At 34.5% G+C, this 26,583-nt stretch overlaps 1 protein-coding gene across 1 annotated transcript in view; it reads right to left on the reverse strand.

Moving 5' to 3' along the window:
• Window positions 1–18,386, reverse strand: part of LOC126756029 (uncharacterized) — an 84,746-nt gene extending 66,360 nt beyond the window's left edge. The window contains exon 1 of the mRNA XM_050468822.1: window positions 17,034–18,386. The gene's annotated coding sequence lies outside the window, so the exon portion shown is untranslated. The remainder of the gene's footprint in view (window positions 1–17,033) is intronic.
• Window positions 18,387–26,583: the final 8,197 nt, after the last annotated feature.

Here is a 26,583-nt window from a genome sequence, read left to right on the forward strand (position 1 = left end):
AAACATTTATTACTCAGCAAGTCCCATTTCCGCATGAGCATTTTAGTTCGACTTGAAAAAATATTGTTTTAGGTTCTTATTGAACTTCAAACCTCAATATTATTGTAATTGTTACATGGTGCGTATCCCTATCTCTAAAACAATACTTTATTTATTGATCTTGCTTTACTAGCAAGTCTTATATACATAGATTATATTAGATTAGGTAAGTGAATGAGGATTGCACCGCGAGATAGCGCCTTTTGTGCCCTCTTCTTAGTCACAACGTTCAACTATCCCCAGCAAATTGATAAATTCCAATATACCACCAAGTGCTGTTTAGGCGTTGTGATCCCTATTTGGAAAGATGGATCCAAGGGCCTTTATCCTGCGCCTACAGACTGTTGTGCAGTCGATTAGCAGGTGTTCTGGTGTTTCAGACTCCAAGTGGCAGAACTGCCAATTCCTACAAGAAGCTAGGCTCATGTTCAATAAGTGCTTCTTGAGCTTACAATGGCCAGTATAGAAGGCGACAAGTAGCCTGATTGATTACATATTTAAACCTTTTAAGGTTGTAACCACCCATTAGAAACTTGGCATCGCGCAAGCCTAAGAGTTGTTGCCAATGCTTCTCCCTACCCACTACTTCATTATTGCGGAACAGCTCCTTTATGGTGTGGTGTGGTGACCATGTTGGTGAATGCTGCTCATCAACCTTTGTGTCCTTGGACCCAAATAAGGTGTACTTGGTTACGTTCTGATAGACTATTCAGACTTCTGCACCAACACTGATTTGATCTCGTACGCAGAAATCGTTCTGAGTACCGCTTGACTATCGCTTAGTATAGCGATATTATTGTGATAACTGCACACAAAAATTTATAGGAAAGGCCTCTGCTAGGAAAATGTTCGGAAAACTACCGTCAGGTATGCAGAGTTTTATGCGTGGTCCTGCGACCCCTGCGCCAATTCCCTCCGACGTTTTCGAGCCTTTCGGTGTACCACTTGATTATACTGTCCCTAAGCAGTAGCTCAAGAGCGGAAACGTTCCATTCGGCCTTACTGATGAGGATAACTTTAAACCTTCTGGTGAAGTTAACCTTTTTGGTATTGCTATGCCTAGGGAGAAGAGCCAATGGTATTTCGACACTTAAGTTCTTCATGCGTTGGGAAGAGATTACCTTATCTCTGCCAATCCCTTCTGCCGTCATTTGGAGCAGTGTGTGTTTGGCCACTTGACCGATTACTAGGTGAAGCGATGTGAGTTCCAGCAAGACATCATCAAGTGTCGTTGCGGCTTCGATAGTTGAAGTACTACTGAAATCTGCGATGCTTTCAGAGCGCAAGGTATTCCTCACTATATGATAATCGGTCACACGTTCATGGTGTATAACCATCTGATAATCCTTGGCTTGCAACACCAGTATCTAATAGCTAGCTGATTGCACACCATGAGTGCCTTCGCAACTTTGACAAGTCTTATGTACACTGAGATCCTGTTTTTTATACACTGAGTCGATTGAGCCATGTCCGTCTATATATATACATTTATGCGGATTTTCCCCAGTTCTTCAGAAATCGACATAAAATTTTGTTGCACATAGTATGCTTTTCTCATCAAGAAGTTGCATTTGTCGGAGCCGCTGATAGCCATACCAACCAGCCAATCCAACTTAAGTTCTTGTATGGAAAACAAAAGTGAAGGTTATTTCTGGTTTTTTTATGTTTCTAGGATCGCCGTTGCCTGTAAAGATCCTCCTGAAAAAAAGGATTTTGTACCAAGATGTAAAGATACAAAATGGTATTCCTATAAAATATATATAATTAAGTCTGAAAGAAGGAATAAATTGCCAAAGTTAGAAATGTATTTAGAGTTGTCTACAGTGCAAAAATTAAAAAAGTCTCATATTTTATTATAAGTATGATAGTTCAGAGATCCCAGATTTGAAAAGTATGGTGGATGTTTTTGTTTTTCCAGGAGCAACAGAAATATATAGCTTCGATTTCAGAGTTAGCTTGTTTATTTGGAAAAAGTGAATATCATGTTTCATCATTAAATTTCCCTACAAATGATGTATTGAAGTTCTTTAATTCTTGGCTTTAACACTGATAAGATGAATTTGCATATATTTTAGAGTTGAAAAAATAGTTAGCGTAAAAACTCATTAACATATGCGACCCTCTCAACTTACATCCCTCACTCAAACTTTCGTGTACTAACGCAACATAAATACATACATATGTATACCTATATATAGATATGTAAATTATTGCATTTTAATGCACTACCACACTTCATTATTCCACGCTCAATACACTGTCAGCTATAGACTTGCAACTCGATCACTTTATTGTTAATTAATATTAATTATCAACTATTTGTTCCCATTGGCAAAGGCAAATCATTTCAATGACAAAGGCGAGGCGCGAAGAAAGGTGACAAAGAGCAGGGGAAATGGAAAAGTGAAGACATGCGTTGGTCCTTTTTTGTACATTTGAATACTTGTACATATGTACATATTAGGTATATGTATAGTATATATTCGCATACAAACTTTCGAAGGCATATGCTATGTATGTAAAATGTATAATATAAATGTATGTAGACCAGTAGTGCTGTTGTGTAGAGTTTTTCCAAAACAGGGTTTGTGCTGGAAATTAATTGAAATTCCCGGCATGCACCATACAAAAGCGGCAAAAATGAGAGAGTACACACACACATATCAGATGGCTTATAAAGCCATTGACGTACTTATAAATGAAACTATCGAGCTTATATACCACATACACATGTACGTACGAATATATCTATGTATGTACTTGGTTAGATATAACAACAAAGCGCATTGTTTGCGCCTGTATATACCACTTGAATTTATAAATATGTATGTGCATCTATCACACAGCTAATCTCATTGTGCTTCAGTCACTCAGTCAGTAGGATTAATGTTCTTTTATTTCGAGTGTGAAGTGCCGACTTTGCCACTGTCGTCTCTTGTGTCTCAAACGCGCCGCATCTCTAGGCGGCTGTCTTGTAACTAGAAGGGTTTACCCTATTGGAGCGGGGCTTATTTATGTACATACATATGTTTGTAGGTATGTGCCAGTGGCGATAAAAGCCCAAGATTAACTGCTGTTGCTGTTGCCGCTAATGCTGTCAGCTGCAGTTGGATTGACAAACATATAAAATCTTTTTCAATTTGCTACTGAGTGCCAAGAAGCGGTGGATTTGTGTGATCACTAAAAAACTGTCTGTGCCCAGTTAGAGATATGTGCTGAAGTAGACGACAAGTTTTAATTTTAGTAGTAATATTTTCTCTCTAGAATATACGCCTAGGGATCATGCAATTAAAATATTTAGACACAACGGTTTGTACAAGGAAAATAATTTATATTTCACTATTCTACTTAATAACCAACATTCTATAATTAAAAATAGTTTTTTGGACTCTAAGTGTAACAGTTCAAAAACTCCGGCCTGCTACACTAAAATTAATAACAAATACTCTTTTTTGTATACCACATAGTTCCCTTCAAGGGTGATACACTGATTTTAGCGACTCTCTAACCTTTCAATGGCGTTTTTGAAGTACAATTAGTCCTTTGCTTCAAAATAGGTCTCAGTTTCGGCGATAATCTCTTCATTCCACGAAAATTTCGTCCCAGTGAGAATTCGTTGGAGATCTGAGAATAGGAAATAGTCGCTAGGGGCCAGATCTAAAGATATGATATGTATAAATTTTGCCACAAAAACGTCAGATATCCAATCAAACAAAAATATTCACAAACTATTCTGTGAAGAATGTGTCACCCATCTTGAAAACCAGCATTCGTTATTGGATAACATTCGACGGAATAGACCACGTCCAGCACGCATTGAAGAAAATATATCAGAAGTAGCTGGCAGTGTACACGAGGACCGTGGAGAGTCGATTTGGCAACGTTCCCAGCAACTCGGACTGACGTATGGAATGACTTGGCGCATTTTACATCGAGATCTTAAAATGAAAGCGTACAAAATACAGCTTGTGCAAGAACTGAAGCCGCTGGACCTTCCAAAGCCACATCGCTTCGCTCGATGGGTTCTTGAAAAGTTACAAGAAGATCGGACGTTTTAGAGCCAAATTTTGTTCAGCGATGAGACCCATTTTTGGTTCAATGGGTATGTGAACAAGTAAAATTGCCACATATGAGAAGAAGAGTAACCTGTAGAGATTCAGGCGCTGCCATTTCAACCAAAAAAACAAAGACTTGGTGTGGTTTGTGGGCCGGTGGAATCATAGGTCCATATTTCTCGAAAAATTATGCTGGTGAGAACGTAACCGTCAACGACGAGCATTTTCGCGCATGTCTTTCTGTAAATGATACAAGTCGAAAATGCAGCGTTCGTTAGAGAAGAGGTGCGTGATTAAATTCTGTGTAAAACTCGATAAATTTGCGACAGAGACGTTTAGCACGAAGTGGTTTATTTCGGTGGCACGAGGCCTTTTTGGAGGGCCGGGAAGTGGTCGCTGATGAAGACCGGAAGAATGAGCAAATCCAAAGTGAAAACGATGTTCACAGTCTTTTTTGACATCAAAGACATCGTCCACCATGATTTTTTTTCTCCTGGAAGTCCTCAAGAGACTCAAACGAAGGGTAAATTGGGTCCGACAAGACATCGCAGTCGATTTGAAGTTGCACCACGACAACGCTCCGGCTCTCACTGCCTTTCTTGTGAACAGCTACCTAACCAAGACCGGCATCCCAATCCTACCGTAGCCGTCCTAAAGCCTAAATGTAGGACTTTTTTTGTTTCCTTGCCTGAAAAGGCCGATCCAAGCAGCATGCACCTCGGCTATTCCGAAGAATGCCTTCCGCGACGCCATCAATGCTTACATCGACGCAGAAGGAGCCTCTTTTGAAAGTTTTTAAAGAATTGTAACGATTGGTTCAATAATTTTTTTTAAATCGACTTAGCCGTATTACTTTCCGGTCAAACGCTGTAAAATCTAAAGTGTAATGCTGGAATGAGTGATTTAAAATTGGACTCAACTCTGAGATGTAGGCGCAAGATTTAAAAGAGGCAATCTTCAAAAAGTCAATACCAAAGGTTGTTCCTTCGAATGAAAATAAACATTCCTCATTAAATTTGAAGTGTTTCTGTGCTTTCTTTAAAAGGGTATGGAGCCTCGAAGTGGATTATCCTTTAGTTGCCATGCAAACTGAACGATCCAAGTCCTTGGGGTATATAACATGTTAACAGTTTTTCAGGCTTTTGTTTTTTTCTTTCATATTGTCTATAAAATCTCTGAATTAATATGCTTAAAAACATAAAAAAATATTTTTGTTGCTATTGTATTGAAGTGCAGTTGCATTAATTCTTCAATGCGTCAAACTTTCAATTTTGTTTTCTACTTTTTCATACATTTTTCAATTTTCTCCAGCCGTTTTACTTTCTTCTCTTTTTCATGTGTAAACTAAGCGATTGTTACACCGTCTAGCTGACATAAAAATTGAGAGTAAAAGTGTCCGCCGCTTGATGAAGCGCGCATCAAAAGCTTGTTTACTATGCTCAAGCGAAATTTTGATAGCTTAAAACGCCGCAAATATAGCAAACGGGCAACGGCTGATAATAATATGTCTGTGAAATTGAATATTAAATATCGCTGGTTAAATTGATTAACAATTTAATAAAAGAAGTTAACATTTCGTTGTAATAAATTCGATAGAAGAAGTTCAATTTATGCTAAGCTGTGGTTTTCTCTCAGCTTGCTTTCAATTCAATTATGCTCCAGCATTTTCTATAACAATTACTAGCTGCGCATGTTTAAGCGATTGCTATTATTGTAATATATGTGCTTATGTATATACATATATTCATATAAGTTTATATGAATATGATAAATAAATGAGCGCATCATACATATTTACGAATTAATGGTTTCGAGTTGCTTAACCAATAATTAAATAATTTAAAAGTAATTTGCTGATATGTGCGCATGCTACTCTCCGTAAATGAGTGTAATTAATGAGAAATTCTATTGTGATTTGTTAAATTAAAGCATCAGCATGCCATTGTTGTGACCGCGTGCACTGGTTTCGCTGCGATAGTTAATGGTGGGACTTTTGTTCTACTTGCTTGTCATTATGTGTTTAACAGTACAGTAGTAACTCTGTCATTTGAACTACTCACTCAAAAGCATTGTTTATCAATATTCCAAAACTGTTCTTCCGAACGTTGAGGAAGTTTATGAAATAAATTACTATATCGTCAACTAAAATGCAAAACAACGTATCTTAAAAAAATCGAAATTGAGTTTGGTATTGCTTACGATTCACTACATCTTGTTACATATATGTAGCCTAAAATTTTCAGCTTCAGCTGTCAGATATAACCAGTATATAACCTATATGTAACCAATATATAACGAATATATAACCAATATATATCCAAAATATAACCATTTTATAATCAAAACTCAAATTTAGTCATTTATCATTTTTCCTTCGCCTGTAAACTTATGTAAAGTGATGTTACGTTATTTTGCATTTCAGGTGACGATATGTGTGTATAGCAAGTTGTATGCTCATTTTAATATCAAACGACGCTTTCTTTGTAAAATCCTAAAAATTGTGTTTGTGAATAAAAAAGAGAATAACTTTGGCAACATTTTGTCTAAGAGAATATCTGATATTTATTTGTTTAATAAAATTTGTGAAAAAGTTGATGTTTTTTTTTTTAATTTATAATTTTTTGAGCTCATCGTCAAACTGAAGTATTTTCTAATTCAAATACTAAATTGTTCCTATCGTGAGCTTAGAACTTATAGCTTTTTGATTTCTATAATAACCGATAAATCTGTGACCTCATTTACCTGCCACCGAAATTTCTCAAAAAATCAACAACAAATAAAGAAAAAGGAAGGTCGCATAAATTTTAATGAAAAAACTCCATTCAACCATTGGTATTTCAAAGTAATCTTAATTTGAGTTTCTGATTCCAAAAATTATAATATGAAGCCTTTAACACCTATCTCTCCTGGAGCTCAACTTTAGATCTTTCATTATCTTTACTTTTTGAGATCATTGGTTACCTTCAGAGTGGTTCGATGGTTTTAAATGTTTGCTACTATGCTGGATTTTATGAGTTAGGTTAGGTTGGATTAGAACACAGAGCTGATCGAAAATCGTTGGACCCCACTTGGACAGATATTCGTCCTTTGTGTTACACACACAAATTCTTAAAAGGGGATCACCAGATCCTCATAGTTGATCGAAACGTTTTGAGCCTTCACAAATTTATTAATATTAATCCCAGTTACTTCACCAGGTTCGCCAAAAGTTTGTCTACTGAAATTTGGCAATCTCAGTCTGGCAAAAGCCGGCCAATAGAAGAGAAAGTTACAAGACGATTACACCTGCCTTCTTCCATAAATCTTTTGCAAAGAGCTTACGACAAAATATGTATTCTCTCCTCATCGTGTTAACCTATTAGGCAGTGAATCCTTATAATTTCGGCGGGACGGATTGAGAGGGGCTCTTACGGTTTCCGCTTTTTCGCAAAAACTTTGGTTGTTGTCCAACACTTGCTGAGCCAATATAGTATAGGTCCAGCGCTGGAGTGCAAGAGCACATCGGAAAACCGTCTCGTTTACAATCGGATGACATTGGGGTAAGGGTGCTCACTCTTAGAAGCTCATCGGCTTGCGATTTCTAACCTAAAAATTCTATTTAACTTATTAAATCTTGAAAATCGTCACTATATACTCAGTATTATTAAGTCACATCCAGTCCCCACTGTAGCAACGGTTCATTGCTAATATAAATTGTGTCGCTAATACAAAGCACAACTATAATTAGTGCAGCGGAAAATAATGGCTGAGGATTAGGAAAACAAAACATAAAAAAAAGCTTATGATACAATAAACTTTGAAGTACTAAAGTGCAGCAACAACAAAAGGTTGCATACATACAAATACAAGCGCTCAAAGCTGAAGTTAGCTAAAAGCAATTGAGCTCAGACTAAGCGCGCAGACAATCCCAGGCAGAGTGATATCTAGAAGTCATTCATTTGGCGTAGACATGCAGTTACTTTACATATAAATATACATATACACACGCGTACATATCTAGTTAATGGAGTCGAATCGACAGTAGTCGACTAGCGGTTATTTAGTAGCTTTGTTAGTTGAGCAGCTAAAAAAGTAGGCAGTCGGTCGTTAAGGCGTTCGAAGCGCAAATGCTGCTTCAACTTCACTTATGCATTGTCTATCGGCATATTTTATATATGTATGTACATATGTATATACATATGTGTCTAGATATCTGCTTTTGGGCGCATTTGACAACATAAGTGGCGCTCTAATTGCTATTGGTTTTAAAAGCCCATGAGAAATCTGTCTGTCTGTCGGCATTTAATATAATGCCTGTGTTTTGTTGTAGTTTATGTGCATATGTACATATACATATATACACATCTATGTACATATTAATATTAACTCAGATGCCTGTCCATAAACACAAATATACAAGTACAAATTGCCGCTCGTACATTTGTACTTGATTTATCGTAATTGTACCTATAGTCCATGTGATAGTCATAAAAAATGTTGACAACAATAAAAACAAGTACATAGGTATTAGAGGTAAATTGTGACACAATAAACTTTCGACTGTTGAAATTTTTTCAATAAATTTTTTATAGCTTATAATTATGGTTAATTTATTATTTTTACTAAGCTCTATGTTAAGTTATTGTTGTTGCGTACATAAACTGTTGTAAACTTAGCTTTGTAATTAATTAGTTTTACCTTACAACATTCTGATGGGCAGACTAATAACATACATATATATTTTGTTTTTATTTTAGCAATTATGTGTGATTTGACCAAAAATCCATTAAGCAAAATAAGCACATAAGTATATGTATTATTATTAGGGTAATCGTTTTATATTTACGTAAGATACTCCCATTGTCGGAAATAGTACATACTTTAAAAGTATCGACCGAAGATGGTGAGGACAGAATCAGCACAGTTCGGTTTCATCGGACAAATTAAAAAAATGTCCATTCAAAAACTTGATAATGGTCGTTCATTTTAACAGGTTTTTCAATAGAGACACTACACAAATAGAACGTTTTTTTTTGACATTTCTCTTCAGTAAAGTTTGCCGTTTCATAATGGAAAAATATACGATCCAACAATGAATCAAAATTATTAAAATTTACTACCGAAATTCGGAGTCAGTGGCCTCTACTTTAAGAGCGCTACGTCAAATTTATGGTCGTCATAATCGTCCTGTCAGATCAACAAATTAGCGTCTAGTGGAAAAATTTGAATCCACAGGCACAGTACAAGATGTTCCCGTGCCAGTGAGACAAAGAAGTTCTCATAGTGTCAAGAAAGGAAGACCCAAATCACGTTGCTGCGAAACAAGAACAAATTGACGTAAGAACTAAAGGCCGCTTGATGACTAGAATTTTCGTGTGTTCCTGAGTTGGGCTGAGCGACAACCTGAAAATGATCAGGATTTTCATCGAAAAATCATCTTCAGCGATGAAACTCATTTCTGGCTGAAGGACTTCGTTAATAAAGAAAATATGCGTTATTGGTCAGGCAGCACTCCACACGTACTCCATGGGTTTTGCATCGAAAAAATCATTTCAGCGATGAAACTTTTTCCGTGATGAAGGACCAGGCATTAGTGAAAAATCGTTATCCGTCAATGATAACCGATATTTTCGGCCCGAATTCGATGATATGGACTCCAATGAGTCCAACAGGACGGCGCCACAAGCAACCAGCGAATGCCATAATCGGTTTATTGAAAATCAAGTGGGTTTTGAACGTGCTGTCTCACGAAATGGCGCAGTCAATTGGCCGCCTCGGTCATTTGACGCCGTTAGACTATTTCCTGTGAGGCTACGTCAAATCCATAGTCTATGCCAAAAAGCCAGCGCAATTGATAAACTTCGTACGAATATCGAACGTGAAATTGCAGCAGTATCGGCCGATTTATGCTTGAAAACTGTCAAAAATTGGGTTCAGCGTTTGGACTTCTGCAAGCATGCCCGTGGTGGCCACGCAAAAGACATCGAGTTCCATACATAATGGTATCGGATGGACTTTCAAAGAATAAAGAATTTCATTCATGTCCCAAACCGTTTTATTTTTCTTTCGTAGCGCTAAAACCTCGTTATATGTCAGCTTTGCTGATCCGATCTGATTAATTTTTTTGGATATTGCATCATTACCTTAGGAAATAACCCATACCAAATTTCGGGAAGATATTTTTTCAATTGAAAAAGTTTTCAATACAAGTACTTGACGCCGAGTGTTCAGTTTGTATGGCAGCTATACGTTATAGTGGTCCGATAAACGAGCAGCTTCTTGGGAAAAAATGGCGTGTGCTAAATTTGAGATCCATATCTCAAAATCTGAGGGACTAATTCGCGTGCATACAGACAGACGGACAGACAAACAAAGCTAAATCGACTCAGCTCGTCAAGCTGATAATTTTAATGCAGTTTGTAGGGTGTTATAAGCATCGTGATAAGCTTAATATATTATGGTATAAAATATCATTGATTGAAGTCGGCTAAAACGAGTGGCAAGCTCAGCGCAGATAACTCTATGAAAAAAATATTAGGTGGACGAAAACTAATTGATGACAGTTAGAGTAATCTGAAGGAAGAAAGGATCAGAGGATGGGCATATATAAAAGTTCACCAAGTGAGGAATGTGTTCCGACATCACTTAGACGAAACGATTCTTTGACATAAGGCGCAAGCATCTCACGATTTCCGAGACCAAGTATCCTCTTAGACGAACGTCCTTTTGAAGGCGAATCAACCAATCCCAGGGTTGTGCTTTGGGTTTCGGACCCGCCACGTAAAATACACCCCAATGAAAAGAAGAAAAACGGCTTATTCGCGACTGTCGTGTCCTGTTTGCTATAACCGGTGTGTACGCCAATAAAGAAGAAGAATAGTAATCTGAGCAATAAAGCGTCAACACTTTAATAAAGGACCGTGATTTAGTTCAGACTGATCATGTATAGGGTGACATTTTAAAAATAATACCTTTGACAGCCGCCAAAGTAACAAACATGTTCCTTTTTTTTTTGTTTTTTGTATGAAAAGTATATTGGTGACCTTATGATCATAACTTCATTTAAACAATAAGTCCCTATGACAAAACATTAGCTTCTTTACTGGTTCTCGGCGTAAGCTGTCAAAACAGGTGTGAAAGAAATCGCATGCCCTTGACATTTATGAGCATTTATAAGACGAAGTCGCCATGTGTTCGTAATTTTATTTAAGTAATCACAAATCTTATTAAATTATGGAACTCATAAAGCCAAATTATTAGGCATTTAATTTTTTTTCGTTATTTAGACAGAAATTAAATTTCCATAACTCTAAAAAACCACCCTTTACTAAAATATATACAAATTATTTTATTGCAACGTATAATATAGTACTTTATAAGATGTTTTGAAAAAATATTCTTCATAAACATGTGCACTTTACTACATACTTGACAGCACAAGTGATTAACTTAACACCTGACACTTTGAAGGCTCAAGTTTAGGTCCTCAGGGGGTCATATAATTTATACTGTAAATTATTATATTTTTTCCATTGCTTACACAAAAATTTGACTTCGTGCTTTATAGACTTACTTGCTAAGTTAGAAATGCCTGCAGTGTAAAATAAAATTGCTTAAGTTACGCTTCGTAACCTTGAGCCGTGCTTGAACTTGTAAAACACATATGTAATTATTGTTATTATTGTAATTCTAATATATTATTGGCAGCAAAAAGTCACTTAATCATGGCGGCGATTTCTATGGCAGCTGGCAGAACTAATTGCTTGGCGTAAATAAGTTAATAAATATATAGAAGTATGTATGTGTGTGTGTATGTATAAACTATATTGAACTTGAGGTGAATATTAATTTCTAAAATAGATTAAATTATATATTTATAATAATTTATATATTTGTTTAGTTCGAGTGTGTGAAGGAGCTAATATGAAATATTGTAAATACATTTTTATTGATTAAAGTCACTTAATAGGCGATTCACTAGGTGTCACAAGCGCTTTAAGTAATATAATATATACATATATGCACATATAGTATACTAACCTATGTATGTATATATAGTTTCAACCCAATACATACCTTTCCATTCAATCTATAGTCAATAAATAAAAGCCTTATCTTTACTTAAATTTATTCAAATTGTTACTTTCCTGCATTTATCTCACATTTAAAATAATTTTCATTGCTTTTGTTTACTTCTATGCACATATCGTCCGTTATTTTTTTCACTTTCCTTCAATTTTAATATTTTGTCATTTCCATTATTGTGTGTCGGCTGAAATTTCATTTCTTTTCAAAGTCATATGCTTTGAAACTTTCGTGCGCATGCGTGCGTATTTACGCTTTGTTGCGCGCTTTTTACGTTTTTTTTTGTTTTTGTATAGCGGTAAATCGCTTTCCAAACGTTTGTAATGAAGCTGTGAAAGTTCAATCAAAAGTTTATTTAAATGTCACTAAAGACATTTTTTGTATAAATTGACAAATTTTAATATAAAACTGACTGAAAAGCAATTTATTTTAATCTTTTTATAAAAAAACAATTACTAAAAATAGAAAAAGATAAGAGCATATGTTATGAAAAATATTTTATTTTAATTAATTTTAAAAAATTTTACATTTTATTTTTATGCATAATTTTATAAAGCTTTGTTTGCTCATAAGAAAAAAGCAATCATTAAAAATCATATCAAAAATGTGTCAGTGTATATAAATAATATAAAAATAATGTTATCATACACTAAATATAAAAATATTTGCATACATACATATATCGTATTCATATCGATATGTCAATTAGCCATATCTGTGGTGATTCAATCACATCTTGTCAGGTGTTCGAAACCTTTCCAATCGTGCGGCCATATGTCTCTTGTTGATACTTGCAAATTATCATATAAATTATCTCATCCGCTCAAATTCTCTTCACAAGCAATCCATAAAGAACAGCATTTACATACAAACAGATTTCACAAATATTTGCATGACTACTTATATAGTGGCGGGCGAAGAGATTAGGATACAGTAACTGGAATGTGACAATGATAACAGAATATATGTATGCTGCAACGAAATTATTTGTTGCCAATTTAAATAAAAATAGTTGTATATTAATATATACATATATATATATATGTGTATTCTATATACTAAAGCTTCTGAGGAAAAATCAGTTTGCTTGCAAATTTCAATCGCGATTTCGCGAATCGAAGAATTATTTTGATCGGAATACTACAAATAAAGCCAAAGACGATCAAGTATGGACTATCTTAAAAGTATAAAGTTTCCTTGTGGTAAATTTGTCAAACCAGCTGTCAGAGAAAACACATCTTTTGACATTGATTGTAAAAAAAACTCATACTTTGACATTTTTGATATTTTTCTAAATCTGTCAAACCAGCTGTCAAAGTAAAATCTTGTGTTTAACATTTATGAAAATTATATTGGAAGAACTTTATAAGATGAAATCGTAATGACCTTATGCCTGCAATTTTATTTAAATAATAATTCCTATCTGTATGATTGATTCATGAAGCCAAAATATTAGCCTTTTTATTTGTTCTGGGAGTAAAGCTGTGAAATCAGCTGTTAGAGAAAAGAAATTTGTTTGACATTTATCTAAACTTGTGAAACTAGGTGTCAAAGTAAAACATACTATGCTTAACTATTATAAGAATTATATGGTTGAGCTTCATAAGACGAAATCGTGGTGACCTAATGCCCCTCATTTTACTTAAATACTAAGTCCAATAGAATTTATAAAATCAAAATATTAGTTGTTTAAATGGTTTTTGGAGTAAAGCTGTCAAACCGGATGTCAAAGAAAACACATGTATTTGACATTTATGAGCAATATATTTGGTGGAGTTCATAAGAGGCAAATAAAATCGAAAAGTTCTAACATCTTAGTCAATAGCTTACTTTTATAGTTTTTATCAAATTCAGGTTTCTCTAGATAAAGTAGTTATTGTAAATGAGGAAAATCGAGCAATTTCATTACTGAATAAAATATTCTTACTGAATTTTAGCCAAAACTACGAAAACATTTATTGTGTATATGGCTCACATATGTATACCAATATTTTCGGAATAAAAAATTAATAATTAAAAAAATTTCTGCCGTCAAATATTAATTGTTTAAGCCAAATTATATAATTCTGGATCAGTTGAAGAACTTAACCATTTCATTATAAGTATGAACAATATTCTAATAAGTATTAACCCGTCCTTTAGAGTAAAAGAAATAATTTTGATGAGCTGTAACAATGTAAATGCCCAACACTGTATGCTTACATACCTTGGTTTCGAAAAGAACGATTCTTATCCAAGCATACCCTATTGTTTTATTCCTCACGATTGAAGTGATAAATCGAATTTGCGAGAGCATATTGCTTTCTGCTAAGCGACCTTCCTTGCTGCTGACGTAAAATCATATAAACTTGATCATAAATAATCGCAAATATGTACACATATTAAGACATATAGACAACTTGTTTAGGCAACAGCTACTTGTCATACTTAGCTGTCATATTTACGTAAATAAACGTGATCATCTCTCAACATCCATATAAAAGCAGAATGTCATAACCCTACCTAGTTCGCCAAACATGTCACGTCGGCCGATGAGAAACAGGAAGCCACGGGAAGGCATTTGGAGCGCACGCTCAAACTTATATGTAGAATTCTAAATACATACTCGTACAAATATACAGAAATATACATATATATGTATATATATAGACTCATAAACTGCGATTCCTTTCGAATACTTGACACTACAACAGCCGAACTATAACAATTTGCTACGGCGCTCTTCATTCAGTCGTACACCTTTATAACGTGCCGCTCTTTCCCTCCCGCTTTCGCACGATTAAAGTGTCTTTCACCTTTCTAAAGAAATGTCGAAATTCTAATATTCTTCTATTTGTTATAAATTTAGTAATTAAGACCCCAACAAACAAACACAAATACAAATACACAAGCATTTGTCGATTGTCATGTTAATGTACCGCCGAGAAATGCTAATGAAGACGACATTATCTTATGATAAGTTATAAGAATCTTTGATATTACGTACATGTACCGGTACTCATAAGCGTCTGATTCGTTACGAAATCCCATTAGTTATATGGGTATGGCATAGCAATTGTTTCGAAATTCAAAGGAACTACATCAGAGCGAACATTGTTAGAATTAATGAATGATTCGAATGTATTGATAAGCTATTTGAAACTGGCTTCGAAGCGGTAAAAATTGTTCCATAGAGGTTCGTTTGCTTTATCACGCTATGCATTGAGCTGTAGTAGATGGCGATAACAATGATAAGTACATATTCGTTTTGCATGAGTAAAGAGGAAGTGGGTTAATTGGAAAAAAATTGATGAAAAGGATTATGAGGAAAACTGGGTGTGTACTATTGAGCTCTGTATCTTTTCTTTTCATAAAAGCATATGTAAATATGGAAATACTTTTTATTGTTAACTTAGATTTGAATTTGTTGAGAGAGAGAGTGTGTAAATATTAAGTTATGTGAATATTTTTCAATGGAGACCACTTTCCTTTGTTCACATTTTAGTTTCAATTGTTGTATAGTAGAATTACTCCTGTGTGGTCATTTGTTAAAAAGAGAAAACAGTTTTCGAGTGGGCGCTAGATTTTATACAAAATTTTTTTTATTTTCGTTCCAAAGTCGAGGGAAAGATTAAGGAAAATATCTGCAATTAAAGTAAATATTTACCGCCATAAAAACTACTGTAGTAGCTTCTTCTGCTCAGATTGTCTATGTAGATATATAAATATGGGAGAAAGAGTATGCAGTTACATTAGGAGTGTTTCATTCGCTCTCAGCGATTACTGAGCAGATATTTGTGGAGCTTCAAAAGCAGTTTGAGTAAGATTGTACATACGTATGAGAAATATTCGGTATGGATTAGCACCTTTTTGCCTTTCCCATATAATATTAAGACTTCAACGCAGAATTTTCAGAGATGTCATGAAATATTTCTTTACCTTGCTTTCTTAATCAAATTGATGGGTTTGATGGCTTCGCTTTGTCTTGTTAACTTTTCTCTTTGTATATCCAAAACAAGGTATTTTAAATTTGTCACTAAGCTCGAAAGAAACGTCGGATACGCTCTAAAATATATTGGGTAGTAGAAAAAGTCTTTTCGTATTTTGTCAATAGACAATATATGTATTTAAATGGTCGAGCTGAGCCGATTTAGCTATGCCCGTCTGTATATACTATAAATGTAGTTTTTGAGATATTGATCAGAAATTTTGCAAGTGTCCGTTTCTCTCCAAGAAGCTGGTTATCAGTAGAAACCGCCGATTTAAATGCTTATATGGAAAACATTTTAATTTAACCAGATATATTCATAAAATTGAGCTTGGGTATTAGTTGTTGTTGTAGCCGCAAAATTCTGCCTAGTTGATAGTTTTTGATCGGATAAAAAATCCGAGTCCGTACCGGTTTCGTATACCCGACTGTCGTGGGAACGCTTTGGGTTGGATTTGCTTGGGTTTTTATCTAAGGTAATGGTGCAGTTCTCGAATAAATTGCATATAGCAACAATCTGACCGATCAAAACCAAGTTATTATTTGAAATTTTTTGTAATATATATATATATATATATATATCATTTATTTTTCTTATTCAGTTACATTTTTTAGTGGGATATATCCCGACAGTATCAGTGATGCTTCATCTTTTTGATTTGACCTACCCTATCTATCCTCAAATACTTAATGTAACTTACTTAGGAAACTATATTTTAATTAGGTTTTTTAATGTTGTGTATATATAGTCTCTTAAAAAATTTTTGCAATATTTAATTAAATTAATTAAAATAAAAATTTAAAATTAAAAAAAAATTAAAAATTTTTTTAATAAAAAAATTATTAAAAAAATTAAATAATAATAAAATAAAAAAAAAATTATTATAAAAAAATTATTAAAATCTTACCAAAAACAACCAAACTCAATAAACCAATTGTTCTGCTTTCGAAATATCCAGCATAAATCAAATTATTATTTCCACCAATAAAAAATATTTTTTGATTTCACACTCAAACTAATAGTATTGCCACACTTTCCAAATTGCAAAATCCAGCAATCGGTTGTATTGACGTCAAACACAAAACTTCGATAAATCACTTTCAATTGTCAACGCCAGCAAATCAAATCACTTGTCGCCAGAAAGGCACAAAATCAGCGGCAGTGTAACGACGCCGGTCACCGGTCAGTTGACAATTCCAGCACCGCACAGAAAAAAAACTTATTTCGAAATGGTATTTGGCAAAAACCGTAAATTTAACGCTTTAATGCTGAGCGTTGAAATAGCGAAATGTCAACACAACTTTAACGTTAGACGATTGAAGACTGTGCATAATAGCCTTTACTGTTGTTTGCCGTTAACGCGTCGATTATTTCAAGTGTTCGTAGTCAATATTTAGTTTCGAATTTTTTTTTGCTTTTTTTTAAACTTTTTTCAAATATGTATGTATGTATATATCTTTTTAAAACATTTTTCACTGCTTTTTATTACGTTTCACCAGACACACTTGCGTCCCAATTATCAACATACAAATTGCTTTAAATTTCTTCTGTCGTTTTTTATTTATTTTTCGACTTCAATGCCGGCTTCGACTTTCAACTGTTGGAATTTTTCAAATCTATTATTCTTTATGTACCAATTCACTTCCGAAACGACACTACAACAAACAGGAAATCCACTTCACTTGAGTAACTAAAAAATGTAAACAAACCTCGAGTCAATTTAGACTTGTGCTCTGAGAGTAAAAATCTGAAGGAAATAAATTCTTCTTTTTTTCCTGTTTATTTTGTTTTTGTTTAGATTTTGTATGCTTTATATGCTTCTATTTGTGTTTCACTTCGTTTATTTTGTTTGTCGTTTGTGTTTTAGAATTAGTAAATCTCCCCTGCTTCGTTTGTCATCAATTGCACATGCGCACAGAACTCACTGCGCCGACCCTTCTCTTCATAAACACTGCCCTTCAATTAAAAATCAGCGTCCTCCACTATTTTACGGGCTAAAGGAGGGACTCTGCTTACGTTTCTTGTTGTGCCGCAGTTCGATGCGAGGATGACGTTTGAACAACTCGTAATTTCTAATTTCACAGGTACACACAGCGTTATGTCGCTTCGAACGTTTCACTTCGTTTGGCGGCTTAAATCGTACTGAATGCCAGCAATTGAAATTGAGCTGCTCTTGGTTGCTTCGCGGCACTTGTGTTGTGTGGTTCGTCACCACCGTTTAACGTTTGTGGAGTTAGTTGGTTGGTCGATCGTTGGTCGGTGCTTTGGTGGTAGAAGTGGCGCTGGTGGTGGTGGCTCGGAAATGAAGATGTGTTGACTTAGCACCGTAGCTGGTTTTGTGTTTACAACATGCAATGCACTGATGGGAACGTGTTGTTGAGCTACAATCGGCAGCGGTGGGTTGTGGATTTTGAATACTCTTTATAATACGAATTGTGAAAGTCATGGGGCTAAATTTCGTTCGTGGGTAAGCGAAGAATGATAATTAATATATTATATGAAAGGCAAATTTTTGTGTTTAAAAAAAAATGTTTTAACACTTAAGATGCTTTATGGCTTACAATCTGCCAGGTTTTTTTGGAATTTTAAACCTTTGAGTTCGAGGTTCAAATTTTATGAATTCCTAACTTGATATAACTTGAATATACGGTTTCATAGTCGAAAAACGCCAAAGGTTAAATTCCAAAAAAAAAAAAAAAGAAAAATGTAATTTGAGAGAATTTGTATTTGAATTTTCATAATTTACGATTCTGCTAAAAAAAATTGTTTTATCTGAAAACTTATCAAATGAGGTTATGATCTATACGGGCCGGTGTTATAAGTTGTCCGTATGATAACTCAGTCAAGATCCATCTCTTAACCTAACTAATCAAACAAGGTTAAATCGCGGAAATAACAGCTCTTGGCCCTATCCGAAACCGGGTCAAGTTCAAAATTGCGTAACGGGTTGCCTTGGAAATTGCATATACCCGATTCAAGGTTAACTTATGATTAGTGAAACGATATCAAGCTTTATAAACACCAAAAATGGTATATTAATTCTGTCACGAAGTTTATAACATCACGAGGAAAGCGTCGAAGTCCCTATGAAATATATATTTGAGTAAAAATGATGAGCATGTTGAGCTGAGTCGATTCGGCTATATATGTACGTCTGTCTCCCCATCTGTCTGTATATACACGAACTAGTAATTCAGTTCTTGAGATCTGAAATATTACACACGTACTTTTCTTCACAAAAAGCTGCGGAATCGCGGTCATCGGACCACTAAGGGATATATGTAGCTGCCATACAGTTTGATCGATCGAAATGAAATTATTGTATGGGAAACTTTTCATTTTCACAAAACTCTGAACAAATGATTGTCCAAGTCAACGCTATAATCTACGATGAAATCGTTCAGATAGAACTACTATATCATATGGGTGTCATACAAATTTACCCATTAAAATCGAGTTAAAGATATTTTTTACTTTTAAATGCTATAAAAATTCACCTGTGTTTTTTTTTCTCATTTGACCAAATGGACTCCCGGCTCAATTCAGCTTATTATTGATTTTAATTGTTCCATTTAAGAGTTGTTCTTTCAAATAAATTTATGAAAGTATTTTTTATATCCAGATGATTTATAAATTTCATTCAAATATTTTTGTTATTTATTATCTCGCCAATCGAGTTAACCACGAACTCAGTGTAGCGCAACAAAACAAAACAAGTTTGAAGCTATTTCAACGCAACCGATGCGCTTACAACCATTCGTTCGAACATGTGATGGCGTTGCCAACTATTTGAGCGCATTTGTGGGCAAATTTGTTTACGTGTGTAAATAGAAAAAAAAGTAAATAACGCTCATTAGCTGATTAGTAAAACACAAATGTGATATGTACATATGTATATATGTATGTACATATTTATATACAGATAATAAATATTCATAAATATGTACATATAAGCAATAAAAAGTTCAGGCAGACGCCCACTAATTTTTGTCAATGAATTAACTTTAAATATTTGTTTTCAACTTTTTCGGCGATATTAAGTCATAAATTAATGAAGACTAAAGTTTTGAAATGTTTTTGTTATTGTTAAACAGACACTAATCGGCTACTAGTGTTTTGTATTAAAACAAAAATAGTGTGCAAATAATTAATAATTATTAAAAATATAAATCCGTCCTTAAAAAACTAAACAAAATGTTTAGGAATAGAAAAAAATTATATACTAAGATTGATAATAAGATTGAGAAAAAAAATTTTGAGAAACCTCAAAAAAAATTCAAATATAAAAAAAAATTGGCAGAAATGTAAAAAAATAAAAAAAAAACATTCCAGAAAAAAATTTGAGAAAAAACTATAACATACAACACTATATTAATAAAAAATAAGTTAGAGAAAAAAATGTTTGACAAAATATTACTTACAAAAAGTTCTCAAATAATGAATTACTATTAAAGTAACAATAAATGTACTAAAAAAGGTAACCTTAGTTTTAGAAATATAATTAAAAGAAAACAGAGACATGTTGAGAAAAAATGTTAGACAAGAATTTTTTTTAAATATTTTACTTTTTTGAGAAAAATTATTTGCCTTGAAAAAAATACAAATAAAAAATTTTGAGAAATTTTAATTTTTTTTTTAAATTGATTGACTTTTGAAAAAAAATAGAGAACAATAACATAAAAATATTGAGATAGAAAATGAATTCAAAAAAAAATGTTTGACAAAATTTTACTTACAAAAAGTTCTCAAATAATGAATTAAGATCAAATTAATCAAAAATGAGTTTTACTGATATAATTAACAATTTTACGAAAACTATGTCTGTATTTGTCTTTTAGGGAAATAAGTTTGAAAAAAAAATTAAAAGACAAATACAATGAAAAAAATTTGAGAAATTGAAGTTTTATAAAGTTTGAGAAAAAAATTTTTTTTTTTGGAGCAATTTTACATTTTTGGAAAAAATTATTTTTAATAAAAAAAATTAAAGAACAAATACAACGAAAAAGTTTTGAGAAATTTAAGTTTTTAAAGTTTGAAAAAAAAAACATTTTTTTATGAGAAGTTTTACGTTTTTGAAAAATATTATTTTTCTTAAAATAAATACAATAAAAAATTTTGAGAAATTTAAGTTTTTTGAAAACAAAAAAAATATATTTTTCCTGACTGCTACTTTTTTACTATTTTGTCAACTCATTCACATTCCTTCTTTATCATAATTTTCTACACACTTTAGCGTACAACAATTAGTGTGACACCCACTTCCAGCGTCGCTCTGTTTAAACATTATTTGCTTCTAAGGTTTCCCCTTAACGGCCTACGTACAAGTCAAGTGCTGCAATTATTACCGCTTGGCCGACATTTCCACAGAAATACGCACTGACGCATTAAAAAATGGTTTTGTAACTAAATATTTATACAAAAAAGGTAAATGTAAGAAATATCTTTCGTTCTTTGTGTCCAAATGTGCACTATATGTACATACATACATACATACATACATATGTATGTACTACGGAAGGTGTGGGCCTCTGCGGGTAGCTTCAAGTGCGCATGCGTCGCTGCACTTGTCAACAACTGAAGTGCATTTGCCTCGTTGCAAATCGATTTCATGCGTGTTCGCATTTGCTTTACACTCGCACATGGAGACTCGGTTGCATGAAGAAGCAAATGCACGCAGCGGGTACTAAATGTACATATGTGTGGATATATCCACGAGAGCATATAGCACGGTTTTTATCCGTTTTGCTACCTTATTTCCATTTTGTTGTTATGTCGCATGTTTTAGTATGAAATTTGATATGTTTTGAATTGCTTTAGAGTGAAAATCTAAACAATAGCCGTTGAGTAAGGTAATGTGACAGTTTTATAGGCTGTCACATACTAATCTGGCACACTTTTAATTGAATACGATTGCGGTGTATGGATCCTCAATTCCGTTTCTACTCCTACTTCGTTTATGTAATATGTACTATATATTGGCATTTGTACTTTAACTTTATATTGATATCAAATTGTACTTTGTGCGCCTGATTACCCAATATATTTCTGTTTTTTCAGAACCAGAAGCAAAACAAAATTATATAAATACAATAGACAGATATTTCTATTAGGCTAGGATGGTTAAGGAAACATAATTCAAGTATAATATTCAGCTAGATAGGTAAAATAATTACTAGGAAATTTTTGCAAGAAGCAAAAACCCTGAGCATAGTAACAACTACAATTAATACAGAGATACTTCTTGACTTTACCATAGGTGTTAAATACCTTCAGTGAAATTTTAGGCACTCATCTAAAAACACAAGTAAAACGAGTTTTTGGGAAGCCTTTTTTTGAAAATTTTGAGGATATAAAAATAATATACACTTACAAAAAATTATGCACTTTATGTTATAAGCAGGTTACTCATTTGGAAAATTTTTGGATTCCTTTGGTTCTGTAGCCAATCTCCGGGAAGACCTCTTAAAAAAGTCTGGCAGTAAGGAAGATTGTTTTGTTTAAAATTATCTCTAGTCCACACACTAAACACATTTTTTATTACCATGGACGGCTTTTTAAAAGAGTGAAAAAATTAAAAAAAAATCTTCTTAACTAAAAAATGGAATTAAATTGCGAAAATTTTCGGGAGATTATTTTTGACAACTTTCGACATGAAATAATTCACCAAGAGTGCATAGATGAACTTAATGGAGATCCACTAAGGGTGAATTTTTATCGAGGATAGTGAATCCAATCGAGGTCGTAGCTCAATCCAAGACGAATTTCATGGAAGTCATCCAAAATCAGTTCTTGGTCCGGAAACAGTAATGCTGTGTGCAAATTGACTAGTGGGCTGGTGCGTAAGCAACCATTTACTTGTTAGTTGCCTTTTAAGAAATCGGAAAAACCAACCGTCGAAGATCACTCTTTACCGCGACAATGCTAACTCTTACACATCGACTAAAACAACTCCATTTTTGAGCACCCAAAACATCGATTTGATGAGTCATTATACGCACAGTCCTGAAGTGGCACCAAATAACTTCTTTTTGACAATTGAAGAGGCGGTTGATGCGTTCAAAAGATATATTTTGGTGATACCTCAATCAGAGTGGCAAAAGTGCTTTGAGAATTGGTTGAAATGCATGAAAAAGTGTATAGATCTTAATGGAGAATATTTTGAAAAACTCAGAAGGTATTTTCGATGATTAAAATATGTTTCTTTTTTCTCGAATGTCGGAATAAAAATGGCAACCTTCTTCGTTTAACCGCTCTCTCAATAACATGTAGACTGTTTTTTTGCTCTACGCACCATTATAAATTTCAATCTCTCACTCATTTCCTTTTAGATTCTTCTTCTTCTTAATTGGCGTAGACACCGCTTACGCGATTATAGCCGAGTTAACAACAGCGCGCCAGTCGTTTCTCCTTTTCGCTACGTGGCGCCAATTGGATATTCCAAGCGTAGCCAGGTCCTTCTCCACTTGGTCCTTCCAACGGAGTGGAGGTCTTCCTCTTCCTCTGCTTCCCCCGGCGGGTACAGCGTCGAATACTTTCAGAGCTGGAGTGTTTTCGTCCATTCGGACAACATGACCTAGCCAGCGTAGCCGCTGTCTTTTAATTCGCTGAACTATGTCAATGTCGTCGTATATCTCGTACATCTCATCGTTCCATCGAATGCGATATTCGCCGTGGCCAACGCGCAAAGGACCATAAATCTTTCGCAGAACTTTTCTCTCGAAAACTCGCAACGTCGACTCATCAGTTGCTGACAACGTCCAAGCCTCTGCACCATATAGCAGGACTGGAATTATGAGCGACTTATATAGTTTGGCTTTTGTTCGTCGAGAGAGGACTTTACTTTTCAATTGCCTACTCAGTCCGAAGTAGCACCTGTTGGCAAGAGTTATCCTGCGTTGAATTTCCAGGCTGACATTATTGGTGGTGTTAATACTGGTTCCAAGATAGACGAAATTATCTACGACTTCAAAGTTATGACTGTCAACAGTGACGTGAGAGCCAAGTCGCTAGTGCGACGACTGTTTGTTTGATGACAGGAGATATTTCGTTTTGCCCTCGTTCACTACCAGACCAATTTTCTGTGCTTCCTTGTCCAGCCTGAAGAAAGCAGAACTAACGGCGCGGGTGTTGAGGCCGATGATATCAATATCGTCGACATACGCCAGCAGCTGTACACTCTTATAGAAGATGGTACCTTCTCTGTTTAGTTCTGCAGCTCGTACTATTTTCTCCAGAAGCAGGTTGAAGAAGTCGCACGATAGGAAACCTCGTTTGGTATCGAACGGCTCGGAGAGGTCCTTCCCGATCCTGACGGAGCTTTTGGTGTTGCTCAACGTCAGTTTACACAGCCGTATTAGTTTTGCGGGGATACCAAATTCAGACATCGCGGCATAAAGGCAGCTCCTTTTCGTGCTGTCGAAAGCAGCTTTGAAATCGACGAAGAGGTGGTGTGTGTCGATTCTCCTTTCATGGGTCTTTTCCAAGATTTGGCGCATGGTGAATATCTGGTCGTTTGTTGATTTTCCAGGTCTGAAGCCACACTGATAAGGTCCAATCAGTTTGTTGACGGTGGGCTTTAATCTTTCACACAATACGCTCGATAGAACCTAATATGCGATGTTGAGGAGGCTAATCCCACGGTAGTTGGCGCAGAATGTGGGGTCTGCTTTTTATGGATTGGGCATAGCACACTTAAATTCCAATCGTTGGGCATGCTTTCGTCCGACCTTATTTTACAAAGAAGCTGATGCATGCTCCTTATCAGTTCTTCGCCGCCGTGTTTGAATAGCTCGGCCGGCAATCCGTCGGCCCCTGCCGCTTTGTTGTTCCTTTTAGATTTGTGATAGTAAAAATAAACAAAAGACTTTTCCAGAGTGAATGTCATTGACACTCGAAATAAATAATGTATTGAAGAAAAGATATTGTCAACTGATTGAATCTGTGGTAAACTCATCAGTATTGGTTCTTATGAGAGTTAATCTTAATATGGAACTTCTAACAGTTTTTAACTCATTTTCCGTCTGACATTTTAGGAACTATCACGAAGCTGTGTAGAGTCGCTACGAAATTTTGGGAGTCATGAAAGTATTATATTTCGGTGTTGCATTCGTTCTTGTTCCTTTAGTTAGAAATTCTATGATAAAGTACTATATTCTTTTGAAGTCTAAGTCTAAATTTACTCTAGTTCCTATGGAAAGAAAATTATTGCTAAAGAAACCGCAGTATTAGCTTACACTTTTCTTTCGGACTCAACCGAGAAGGTCTTTCGCCAATTGTGACCTCTGCCTATGCAAACTCACTGTTCTACTTCTTTGAAAGTTTGAGGCATAAATATTTACAATACATACCAATAACACTAAAATATGGGTGAATGACTTCAGTATTCACGATTCGGTCATTAAGAGGTTACATGGGTTTACGGGTTTCAAAAAAATCGATTTTTTATTGTCTTATTCAATTCTACAACACGTCTAGAATATTGACCTAAATTTTCAAGTTGATTTGAGTAATAGTTTCGGAGATACAGCCTTGAGACCTTGTGCGCCGGTTTTTAACGCGGTTTTCTCGAAACTGTATTTTCGAAGTTGGTTGGCAAGATTTCTCGAGAACTACTCAACCGATCTTCATGAAATATTTTACATAGGTCTTTGAGATACATTTTTAAAGACTTGGACAAAGCAATTTTTTTCGGTTGCAACTATTTGAAAAAAAAATTTCACGAAATTTTCACTGAAATTTTAATTTTTTTTGTAAAAATGTCTGCCAAAAATTCCAATTTTCAGTTTTTTCCTTCGTCCAAGTTCTAAGTTAAGGTTTTAACTAAAACACATATTTTTCACTTTAGATGATCCTGTAAGGAGTTATCCTGCCAAACGCGGGCGCATTTTTTTCCGACGGGTCATCGGAAATGGCGTCGCAATAGCGATTTTAAAATATTTTTTCCAAAAATTTCACAATTTCTTTGTTAATAATGTATGTTGTACAATAAAAAATTCTAAAAAATATTTAATTTTTTATATTAGAAAAAAATTGTTAAAAGAAATGCCGTTTTTACCCGAGGAAAGCCCTTAAACAAAATCAGTACCCACAGTTGCTTTTGGTATTGACGATGCAGAACAAAATTAAAAATTTTGTGAGATTTTCTGCAGGATATTCAACAGGCCATGTGCTCTCACTCTGACCATAAACTCTAGTCCAATGAATTCAAGTCTGGAATCCAGACGACCAATCATCTGCAGCTCTGAAACGAATACTCGTACTAGTATTGCTTTGAAGCCACTGTTGAGTGGGTTTTGCCTTGTGTGCTGGATTATAATTTTGCTCTCTATCGAAGAGAGTATTGCTTAACAACTTCACCACGCCTTCTAAAACATCTTGCTGGTACTTTCTTGCTCCAGTTTTAAACTCTTTTTCACAGAACTGGAGACAGGTAACGCCTTTAAGGAAACTCTCCACCA

The sequence above is a fragment of the Bactrocera neohumeralis genome, chromosome 4, assembly GCF_024586455.1.
Source record: "Bactrocera neohumeralis isolate Rockhampton chromosome 4, APGP_CSIRO_Bneo_wtdbg2-racon-allhic-juicebox.fasta_v2, whole genome shotgun sequence".
Classification (NCBI taxonomy): domain Eukaryota; kingdom Metazoa; phylum Arthropoda; class Insecta; order Diptera; family Tephritidae; genus Bactrocera; species Bactrocera neohumeralis.